This window comes from Equus quagga, chromosome 2 (assembly GCF_021613505.1).
Source record: "Equus quagga isolate Etosha38 chromosome 2, UCLA_HA_Equagga_1.0, whole genome shotgun sequence".
NCBI lineage: Eukaryota > Metazoa > Chordata > Mammalia > Perissodactyla > Equidae > Equus > Equus quagga.
Window position 1 is genome coordinate 164,745,509 of NC_060268.1, and position 12,818 is coordinate 164,758,326.

Genomic DNA, 12,818 nt, shown 5'->3' on the forward strand with positions numbered 1-12,818 from the left:
TACCCAGTTGTATATCTTAGTTGCAGGTCCTTCTAGTTGTGGGATGTGGGACGCCGCCTCAATGTGGCCTGAAGAGCAGTGCCATGTCCGAGCCCAGGATCCAAACCCTGGGCCGCTGCAGCATAGTGCGCGAACTTAACCACTTGGCCACGGAGCTGGCCACCAGTTGTGTATTTTAAGTAACTAAGCTAAATTCATTTTCCCTTGCTGTTCTTTCCATTTTTATATAAATGTGACTCCATTTTTTTCCCCCAAGGTGGGGGAATATCCAAGGAATTGAGCTATACACTGATGCAGTATCATGCCAACGTTGAAATTAGAGCCTGGGTCTTCTGACTCCTTAGTCAGTATTCTTTCTACTCCACTATATTGGCTCTCCATCCAAACCAAACCACTTTGCACTGCCCTGATGGAAATAGGCTAACCGGGTGAAAGCTGATAATGTGGGGCCCTGATTAAAATAGTTAACCAGGTGAAAGTCTAGTCAAAACTTTCTCCATTAGGAATCCACTAATTTGAGGAATGATATATTGTAACAGCCATAAATTTGAACAATTTAGATTGCGTTCCACACTTCTTTCCTTCTCTTCCTTTTAAACCAGATGAAAGAGACAAGCTACAAAGTGCTAGAATTAAGACTATAATGTATAATTTGTATACTAAACACTGTTTTTGTATGTGTAATCTTCCATGTTAATTATAGGTGAAATATTTACTAATAAAATTTTTGTTTTGGATAAAGGCGAGGATCAATGACTTTAGAGTTGGTGGTTCAAAGAAATCACATGGACCATCCCCTGTCTTTCAGGTAAATAAGACACTATCTATTTTAAAGCTAAAGTAACCAAACCCAAGGAGCTGTTCAGTCAACTAGCTATTAATAGGACAATGGAACTGGGGACTACCTCTACTAGCACCATGTTCTTTTGGCTCTATCATGTTGACTTTGGGATGTTGTATGCTTAACTGTGAACACATCCTCCTTTCTAAAAGTTTAGCTTTGGGAGAGAGATGTTTGGAGCTGTGTGAGTAGTAATTAAGAAAGGATATCTCTTGGCTCACCATCCTGAGTAGTTTAAATGAATCCAAGGGAACAATGGAGTGACAGGTGTTGCAACCAGATTGTATTTACTTCCAAGACCATGGAATCCATGTGGCCTACAACATATAAATCCAAATTAAAGTTATCACAGTTGCCTTTTGTGGACTGGCTGATAGAGAATTCTGCATTCAATTTCATTTGTTTTTCTATATCCTAGACTTGGGTATGAAAAAACGATGTACATTCATTCAGCAGGCACTGATCTAGGTGCAGGATATATTAGTGAACAAAATAGATCATAGCGAAACTTGCATTCTAGTGGGGCAAGGCAAATGATAAACAGTAAGCAAATTTTATACTCTATTAGAAGTTGATAAATGCTATTAAAACAAAAACAAAAATTTCCAGTTTCTGGTCCAGCATGTAAGGAACTTCGAAGTTGTTGCTCTGTTCTAACAACAAATAGAAAGCTAAACAAACTGAAAATCAACTCTTCTCAGATTTATCAGAAAATTGGGGTCACAGGGCAAACTGCTGCCCCCAAAATTGGAGAGAAGGACAGGTACAGAGAATCACAATTACCAGAGCAGAAATCCGTGAGCATAAACCTCCATGGAAACCAGTGCCAGAGTAGGAAAACCTAAACTGTAATTGACAAATTGCTGATAGTTTGGTGTGGACAAGTCTGAGAGTTAAAAACTCCCAGAAGCCCAGTCTAAAGGTGGCTCCCACACTTTTTTCAAGTTTGTACCTCCAAGACCCCTCGCCAGTTCACACAGTGAAGATTAGAGAACAGGGGGCCGACCCAGTGGCTGAGTGGTTAAGTTCACATGCTCCACTTTGGCAGCCCAGGGTTTTGTGGGTTCTGATCCCGCGCACAGACCTAGCACTACTCATCAAGCCATGCTGAGGTGGCATGCCACATAGCAGAACTAGAAGGACCTACAACTAGAATATACATCTATATACTGGGGGGCTTTGGGGAGAAGAAGAAGAAAAGGTTGGCAACAGATGTTAGCTCAGGGCCAATCTTTAAAAAAAAAAGATTGGAGAACAATCTCCATGCTTCCAGCATGAGGAGGGAAAAATAGGCATTTTGCTATATACTGAGAGCATTTCCGTTCTTAACAAGCCCTGCTCTCAAGAGAAACTTTTACCAGAGCCTAACTCACCTGGAGAAGAGAAATACTCAACTACAAGCCCTCTAGCTTTCCATGTGGAGGAATGGAAATATCCAACTCTAGCCTTCATGTCTCACTGAAGGGGAAAGGGGGACTAGGAAGTATTTATTTCTCAGTCATAGTCCAGGGGCACAAGCTCATTTAAAGATGGACTTACTCATAGGACTAGAACATTTCCTTACCCCCACATCTTAGCAACACGTGACTGAGGCCTATTTACGTCAGTTCTTATAACTCAATACATCATGTCTAGTTTTCAACAAAATATTACAAGGCATACCCAAACACACACACAGTTTGAAGAGACAGAGCAACTATCAGAACGAGATTCAGGTATCACAGGATGCTGGAATTATAAGATGAGGAATTTAAAATAATTGATTCATATGCTAAAGGCTCTAATGGAAAAAGTAGACAACATATAAGAGCAGAGGGATAATGTAAGCAGAGAGATGGAAAAATTATAAGAAAAGAAATGCTAAAAATAAAAACCACAGTAGTGGAAATGAAGAATGCCTTTGTTGGGCTCATTAGTAGATGACACAGTTGAGGAAAGAATCAGTGAACTTGAAGACATGTCAGTAGAAACTTTCCAAATGAAAAACAGAGAGAAAAGACAAAACAAAAAACAACAAAAAAACCAGAATACCCAAGAACTATGGAACAACCACAAAAGATATAACATGTAATAATATCAGAAGGCAAAGAAAGAGGAACAATATTTCAGCAATGATGACTGAGAATTTCCCAAACTTAATGTCAGACACCAGACTGCAGACCCAGGGAGATCAGAGAACACCAAGCCAGATAAATACCCCCCAAATCTAGACCTAGGCATATCATATTCAAATGGCTGAAAAATCAAAGATAAAGAAAAAGATCTTGGAAGAAGCCAGAGAGAAAAAACCCTTTACCCATGGAGGAGCAAGGAGAAGAATCACATCAGACTTGTTTTTGAAATTATGCAAAAAACACAGTGGAGTGAAATATTTTAAGTGTTGAGAGAGGAAAAAACCCCCATCAACCTAGATTTCTGTACCCTGTGAAATTGTCCTTCAAAAGGAGAAATACTTTCTCACACAAACTAAAATTTAGAGAATTTCTCACCAGTAGATCTGCCTAGCAAGAGTTGCTAAAAGAAGCTCTTAAAAGGAAAATGATCTAGCTCAGAAACTTAATCTACATGAGGAAAGGTAGAGCATTAAGGAAGAAATAAATGGTCAAATAAAATATTTTGTTTTTCTTAGAAGTTTAAAATAATCATAGCAACAATGTATTTGGTGATTATAGATTATGAGTAAGTGAAATGAAAGACAGCAATATTATAAGGGATGGGAGAGAGGAATTGGAAATACTCTGTTATCAAGTGCTTGCCTTACCCATGAAGTGATGTAACTGTTATTTGAAAATGGACTTGGATTAGTTGTAAATGTGTATTGCAAACTCTAGGGCAATCACTAACAAAAGTTAAAATAAAAGCATCCTCAATATGCTAAGAAAGGAGAAACAATGGAATCACAAAATGCTCAATTGAAAGCACTGAAGGCAGAAAAAGTGTAGAAGACAAAGAAAGAGTCACTCACTATTTCTCCCTTGTCCCAGCCCCTGGCAACCACAAATCTGCTGTCTGCCTCCATGAATTTGCCAATTCTGGATGTCGCATATAAACAGAATCATACAATATATGGCTTTCATGTCTACCTTCTTTCACTTAGCATACTGTTATCTCTGAACTCTTTTTAGGAGCTTGATTTTTTTTTTGTAGTGGTATAGGTGAAGCAATTTAAAAATTCTTTTATATCCGTTCTATGAATATGAAAATGAATACCTGTGTAAGGTTGTTGGGAGCCAGGGTCATCACTATGAAAGAAGAGTCATACAAATTTGGAACGAGGAAGGCAAGAAAGGACTCTGTGGGATGGGCTGACATTGGAGGTAACAATGTGAACTCATGATTTCCAAAATAGATTTATATGTGTGTGCACATGTATTTATGTGTGTATATATCTAAGTATATGTATGTGTGTACACATTTGTATATTTTTAGCTCTGTCTGCTGAAAGGACTCAGAAGCAGACACTCCCGTAGTAATGGGTACTCCTAGCATCCAGATGTTGGTTTCTATTACCCCACCTACAGGAACCAGGGCTCCTCAGACAAATGACTGAGTCCAAGGCTGGAGAATCCCTGAAACATTTTGTTGAGTTAGAGCAAGGAAGTGCCCCCGTAATTGATGGGGACATGCCACAAGGACAGAGAACCCAGCGTCAAGGGATTATTTGAACACAAAAACAATTAAGAACAGTAATTAACTATAAATCATGAAAAAAATTAGAAGCCATGAAATGATAGATACATAAATAGGTGGGTAGGGAAGAAGTGAGGGGTCTTGTGGAATGCCAAGAACTGACTGGTAAATGAGGAGAGAGTGCAGAGAAAATAACTTTGCAACCATCATAGTAAAAATTGATTAAGCAAATATCATTAATGGATGATAAATCTAGGGGAAAATTTTGATAAGGAGCAGGACATTTGCATGACCAGAAAGTGAGTCCCCACAGATTACTTATGAGTTGCATGGCAAAAATAGTAACTATGAAAAAGAAAACTCCAATAAACACCTTGACTAGGTGATCAAAATTAACACCACTATTATGGGGCAGATGGACATAACGTTACTCTGGATGTGACACACTAAGAAGGACACAATATCACATATATTAGTATTCCTGCTGGGAATGGCTAACCAGAATCTAATCAGGAGGAAACACCAGACAGACCCCAATTGAGGAATCTTCTATTAAAGAACAAAATAAAACTCTTTTCAAAAATATCAATGTCATAATAGAAAAAGAAAGGCTATAGAAATGATCCATAAAAGGCTACTACAAAGATGTGACAAGTAAATGGAATACCTGATGCTAGACTGACTTCTGTGTTGGAGAAAAAAATGCAATTGGGTCAATTGACAAAATTGAAATATGATGGAAGATTGATAAAAAGAATAATGTACCAATGTTACCTTTACTGAAGTTGATAACTGTTCTGTGATTATGTAAAAGTATATTTCTATTCTTAGGAATGAACACTGAAGTAGCTAGGGGTAAAGTGCCATGATATTTGCAACTTACTCTCAAATAGTTCTGAAAAGTACTATTGTGCAATATTGTGTGTGTGAGAGAGAGACAGACAGAAAGTAATTGATAAAGCAAATGGGATAACATCTTAATAGGTAAATCTGGGAAAAGGGCATACGAGTCTTCTTTGTACTATTATTCTTACAACTTTTTCTCTAAGTTTTAAATTATTTTAAATAAACAATTTTTATAAAAAATTATTTGGTAATTGCCTAACATACACAAAGAACTAGTTTAGTTAGATGAAAAAATAAGTAATTTTCATTTATTTCTTAGTAGAAACTAAAATATTGAAAGTCTGGGAAAATAAAAGACTTTTAATATTTATTTGACAGACATCTCTTTAAGGCACAGCCAGGAAACTCTTACCTCTGCCTTTTTTTTAATGTTAGGGTGATTTTTTTTTTTTAAGAATTTCCCTTAGTTTATAAATATTGTGCGATAATTACTCTGTTTTCACACTTTATTTGGTCTCAGTTCAAAATTTGGCTTCCAACGGAACAGGCTGAGAAGTGAAAGAGTGGCCATTAAGGGTGAATGAACTTGTCCTGACTCTTTGCAGCCTACAGGCATTATAATCCTGTGTAAGTATCATTGGTCATTTTGGTTAGAGGTTGATCAATTTTACTGATCTCTTCAAAGAACCAGCTTTTGCTTTCATTGATTTTTCTCTATAGTTCTCCCGTTTTTTAAAATTGATTTCTGCTCTTTATTTTTCCTTCCTTCTGTTTTTGAGTTGAATTTACTTCTTTTTCTTTTTGTATTGTTCATCTGAGATCTTTCTTCTTTTCTAATATAGGCATATAGTCTATTAATTTCCCTCCAAGCATAGCTTTAGTTGCATCCAACAAATTTTGTACATAGTATTTGTTTTTTCATTCCATTCAAAATACTTTTTAATTTCCCTTTAGACTCCCTCTTTAACATATGTGCTGTTTAGAAATGTGTTATTTAGTTTCCAAATATTTGGGGGGATTTTGCATATAACTTTCTGTTATTGATTTCTAGCTTATTTGTGTTATGGTCAGATAACACACTTTGTATAATTTCAATTCCTTAAAATTTGGTGAGGTTTGTTTATGAGCCAGAATGTGGTTTAGGTTTTTAATTTTATTGAGAGATAACTTGCATACCATTAAAAGTGTACAGTCTAGTGGTTTTTAGTATATCCACAAGGATGTGTAACAATCACCACTATCTAATTCCAGATCATTTTTTATCACCCCCTAGAGAAATCCCGTACTTGTTAGCAGTTGCTCCCCATTCTTTCCTTCCAGGCCCAGGCAACTATGTATTTACTTTGTTTCAAGGGATTTTCATATTTTAGACATTTCATATAAATAGAATCACAAAATATTTGACTTTTTGTGTCTGACTTCTTTCACTGAGCATATTTTCAAGGTTCATCCATATTTTAGCATATATCAGCAGTTCATTCACTTTTATGGCTGAATAATATTCCATTGGATGGATAGATCACATTTTATCCATTCATCAGTTGAGGGACATTTGAGTTGTTTCCACTTTTTGGATTTTCTGAGGAATGCTTCTGTGAACATTTATGTATAAGTTTTTTTGAGGATGTATGGTTTCATTTCTCTTGGGGATATACGTAGAAGTAGAATTACTGGGTCATATGGTAACTCTATGTTTAGCATTTTTAGGAACTGCAAAATTTTTCCAAACTAGCTGTGCCATTTTCTAATCTCACAAGCAAGGTATGAGAGTTCCAATTTCTCAATATTTTTTCCAACACTTATAATTATCTATCTTTTTATCGAGCCATTCTAGTGGGTGTGAAGTGGTATCTCATTGTGGCTTTGGTTTGCATTTCCCTAATGACTAATAATGTTGAGGATCTTGTCATGTGCTTATTGGTCATTTGCATGTCTTTGTAGAAATGTCTATTCAAATCTTTTGCCTATTTTGAGATTTAGCTGTCTTTTTGTTATTGAGATATAAATGTTCTTTAGATATTCTAAATACTAGATTCTTATCAGAAATATGATACAAAAATTTTCTCCTATTCTGTGAGTTGTCTTTTCACTTTCTTGATGGTGTCCTTTGAAACACAAAAATTTTTAATTTTTATGAGATGCAATTTATCTTTTTTCTTTGGTTGCTTGTGCTATAGATGTCAAATCTAAGAAATCATTGTCTAATCCAAGGTCATAAAGATTTAAACCTATGCTTTCTTCTAAGAGTATTATAGTTTTAGCTCTTGCATTTAGGTCTTTGATCCATTGAGTTATTTTTGCATGTAGTGTGAGGTAGGAGTCCAAATCCAATCTTTTACATGTGGAAATCCAGTTGTCCCAGCACCGTATTTTAAAAAGACTATTCTTTCTCCCATTAAATTGTCTTGGCACCCTTGTGGAAAATCAATTGTCTATAAATGTGTGGGTTTATTTATGGACTGTTAATTCTTTTCCACTGACCTATATGTCTATCCTTATGTCAGTACCATATTTTTTTTTATGATTGTAGCTTACAGCAAGCAAGTTTTGAAGTCAGAAAGTGTAAGTCCTCCAACTTTTTCTTCCTTTTCAAGACTGTTTCAGCTATTCTGGGTCCTCTCTATTTCCATATGAATTTTAGGCTCAGCTTTCCAACTTCTGCTAAAAAGCCAGTTGGAGCTTTAATAAGGATTGCATTGAATCTGTAGATCAGTTTGTTGAGTATTGTCAACCTTAACAATATTAAGTCTTCCAATATATGAGCAGGAGCTGTCTTTCTGATATGGTCTATCTTGATGAAAATGTCTTGTGCACTTGAAAAGAGTATGTCTTTTCTTGTTGATGGAGTGTTCTGTAAATGTCCATTTGGCCATGTTTGTTGATAGCTTTGTTTAGGACTCCTATATATGGTTACTGTGAGAGGAGTGTCAAACTTTCAAATTATATTTGTGGATTTGTCTATTTCTTCTTTGAACTTTATCAGTTTTTGCTTAATATATTTTGAAGCTCTTTTATGTGTACACACATTTAGGGCTGTTTTTTTTTTTAAAGATTGGCCCTGAGCTAAGATCTGTTGCCAATATTCCCCTTTTTTCTCTCCCCAAAGCCCCCTAGTACATAGTTGTATATCCTAGTTGTAGGTCCTTCTAGTTGTGGCATGTGGGACGCTGCCTCAGCATGGCTTCATGAGCGGTGCTAGGTCTGCACCCAGGATCTGAACCAGCAAACCCTGGGCTGCTGGAGCAGAGCGTGCGAACTTAACCACTTGGCCATGGCCCACATTTAGGATTTTAATGTTTTCTTGATGTATTTATTCTTTTATCATTATGTAATATCCCTCTTTATCCTGATAATTTTCCTTGTTCTGAAGTTGACTTTGATATTAATTTAGCCTTTCTAGCTTCTTTTTGATTAATGTTTACATGACATATCTTTTCCAATCTTTTTACTTCTAACCTATCTACATCATTATTTTTAACTTGGGTTTTTTGTAGACAGCATCTAGTTGGGTCTTGTTTTGTTTATCCAGTCGAATGACCTCTGTCTTTTTATTGGTGGGTTTAGACCATTTCTTTTTATTGTAATTATTTTGTATGGTTGGATTTCGATTTACATTATATTATTTCTTTTCTGTTTGTTATCTCAGGTTTTTGTTCTGTTCCTCCTTTCCTGTCTCTTTTGAATTATTCAAATACTCTTGTTTATATTTTATTTTAATTTCTCTATTCCATTTTTTGGTTAGAATCTTTGTATTTTTTTCTAGCAGTCATTCTAGGGATTGCAGTATATGTACCCAACCTGTCATAGTCTTCCTAGAGTTAATATTTTCCACTTCAAATAAAATGTAGCAGCCTTACAACTATATACACTCCTTTATACTCTTATAGTTGTTCTACATGTTACATTTATATGCATTGAGAGCTCCATCAGATGTTGTAATTTTCACCTTAACATCAATTATATTTAAAGAACTTATGAGGAAAAATAATCTATTATATTTACCCAAGTGTTGTAGATTGAATTATGTCCTTCAAAAGAAGATACATTGGAATCCTAACTCCCATACCTCAGAATGTGTCCTTATTTAGAGATAGGGTCTTTACACAGGTAATCAAGTTAAAATGAGGTCATTAGAATCCAATATGACTACCGTCCTTATAAAAAGGGGGAAATTTGGACACAAAGACACACAGGAAGAACACCATGTGAAGATGAAGGCAGAGATCAAGGTGATCGATATACAAGCCAAGGAATGTCAATGACTGACAGCAACCACCAGAAGCTAGAAGAGAGGCATGGAAAAGACTTTCTCTCACAGCCCCCAGAAGGAATCAACCCTACTGATACCTTACTTCTAGCCTCCAGAACTGTGAGACAAATATTTTATACCGTTTAAGCTACCTAGTGTGTGGTATTTAGTTATGGCGGCCATAGAAAGCTAATAAACCAAGTATTTCCCATTTCTGTTATTCTTCCTTCATTCCTGACATGCCAGGTTTCCTTCTGGTATCATTGACTTTCAGACTGAGCAACTTCCTCGGGTGTTTCTACTGATCTATCTTCCCAGTTCACTGAATCTTTCCTCTGTCATCTCTCTCCTACCGTTGAGCCTGAGGTCTCAAGATGAAATCATCCTGGACTGAGGATAGGCTCTAAATACGATGACTGGTGTCTTTACAAGAGAAAGCAGGTAGAGATTTGGATATGGAGAGGCAAAGAGGGAAGAAGGCCACGTGAAGATGGAGCTAGACATTGGAGGGATGCTGCCACAAGTCAAGGTATGCCAGGAGCCAGCAGGAGCTGGGAAAGGCAAAGAAGAATTCTCCCCTAAAGCTTTTGGAGGAAGTATGGCCCTGCTGACACCTTGATTTCAGACTTCTAGCCTCCAAGGCTGTAAGAGAATACATATCAGCTATTTTAAACGACCCAGTTTGTGGTAAACTGTTAGGGCAGCCATAGGAAACTGACACTGAGCCCTTCCAGCGAGGTGTTTGTTTAAAAAAATTCCAGATTGTGTGTTTTTTAGTTTTAAACTTTGCATTTGGTTTCTTTTTATAGTTCCTATTTCTCTGCTCAGAACTTTTAACTTTTATTTCATGAGTGTTTATTTACCTTTACCTCTTGGAACACAGTTATAATAGCAGCTTTTAATACCTTGTTGGATACTTCTAACATCTCAGATTAAGCATCTGTTTATTGTTATTCCCCCTGACATTGACCTGGTTCTTTGTCTGTTGAGTAATTTTGGATTATATCTTGGACATATGGATATTACTTCGGGTCCTGTTAAAATCTGCTTTATTTGTTTTTACAGGCTATCAACCTAGTTGGTTTCAGATCACAGGTTTTTTTCTCTCCTTCTATGGCCGGTGTTTCCAAAGCGAAGTGTTGGAAGCTTTTGTATGCTGCATTTTGTTGGTCCCGTGAAGGCACAGCTTACAGGTGAGCCTGGGGCTTATGTCAGCTCATATACAGGATCAGAGGGTCCCTTTCTCCAGCTCTCTTCTCTTTGGGTTGCCCTCACTCCAACTCACGGATCCCTTTTCTGATTCCTCTGATGACAGACAGATTTCTCTTAGAGTTTTAGTTACTCATGATAGCACCACCTAGTTCTGCGTGTCTGAGTCCAGCCTCCCCACAAAGTGGTGAGACAAAAGAATAAGGAAAATAGAGTTTACCCTCATACCCCCCTGCCCCTACTCTTCAGAGCACAGGGTCTTCCTTTCTCTGTTCCTCCTGCCAGAAAAGTTTTTTTTCTCAAAGTTTTAGCTGCCCAGGCTGCTGCCACACATCTCCAGAATTGGGGCCACTCTAGTGTCAGGGGTAGGAGAGTAAAAAAGAGAAAGAAAATTAAAAAAAAATTTCAGAGATTCTCTCCACATTTTCCAGCTCACAGCAGACCCTCTTCCCAGCTGTCTGGCCAGAAAGATGGGATTTCTCTCTCCATCTTAGTTATTCACACTTGCTGCTCCATTCCACAACAGAGGCCTTCCTTGGGTCAAAGTTGGGAGATAAAAGACGAAAAAACAATAAACAGGAAACTCACTCCCATGTGGTTTTCTTCCTCAATTTTTGTTTTCCCTTTCTAATCTGTCTGCTTCTGTTTACTTTTTAAGTAGTTGCTTCTTGTGTTTTGTCCAGATGTTTTAGTTGGAATCAGTTGGGAAACAGAGGCATTAACAGGGTTATTTCTTCTTTTCTAATGCTGGAAGTGGGTATGTCTTTTTAACTGTCTCTATTTTACCTTTATTTTCTACATGATGGATAAAGGGAGGCTTCAGTGCCTGAACTTGGAGTGCTATGATCACTGGAGATACTTGGCACTTTTTAAAAAGCTCAGCTATTTTATTTAAATCTCTTGAATATATGTAAGGTCAATGGAAAAGAGTCTTCTCAGAGAATCCCCAGTCAGTGAACTTGGAAATCATGTCTTATTGACGATTATTAGCATCAATGTCTAGCACCGAGTCTGTTTCATTGAAGATGAACAATAAATAATTTTGTGAAATTATAAAGCTCCAGCATTCATTCTGGTCAAGTATTCTGGTTGCACAGAATAGAAACCAACTCAAATAGACTGAAGTAAAAAGGGAAAGTAGATCTGTGGGCTCTGGAATCTCATGAAATCCAAGAACAAAAACAAGAGCTCCATCTCAGCCTCATAGCAATGAAATCTGGAAATCGGATGCTGGGAAAAACAAGGCAGCTTCTTTCTCGTATGTGTTCTGGAGGAATACCTGGTTCCTTGCAACTGCTACTCTGTGCATTTGCTTAATCCTCCTTCTTTTCTCCCCTGGTAAAGAGAGAGAGATGGAAAGAAATCAGGTTCTTAGTGAGAATGCTGAGCCACTGCATCAACCTTGCCCAAAGCCTACTCTGCCCCTGGCTTGAACTGAATTTCATTTACGTGAATCAATCCATTTTCTATTCTATTTTAGCTGATTCAAGTCAGACTTTCTATTGTGAAAGAAGGCACCCTGAAACAGCCTCACCCTATTCACACTATTTATTTAAAGTTCCATCAGCTTTAAGACTCTGTGACTCTCTTCTCTGTCTCTAGGCTCCTTCTACACCTCCGGTCTGGCCCACATCTGACTCAAAATCAACAGATGGCCATCAATCCTGCTTTTAGTTCTCCAAAGAAGGCGATTCCCAGTTTTCGTTGCTCACAAATTTTAGTACTTAACGACCCTGTTGGAAGGCTTTCCTTATTGTGTTCAATTTTCTTGGTTCTCTGAACTTCATTGATGTTCGTGCCTCTTCCTTGGTAGCTAATAATGTAAGTAACCGGAAGTAATGTAAGTGTATCTTCCTTACATATTATAAACAGCTCAAAATCATATACTTCCACTCTCTCCCTTGCAGTCCACAAAACGTTATAAATACTTGTTAAAACAAATTAAAGTCATATTTCCCACTTTCATTTTGTTTTTAATTCTTAGTTTTCATACTAATGTGTTAACTATCAACCTTTAAGTTGGGCATATGTTAGGATCTATTT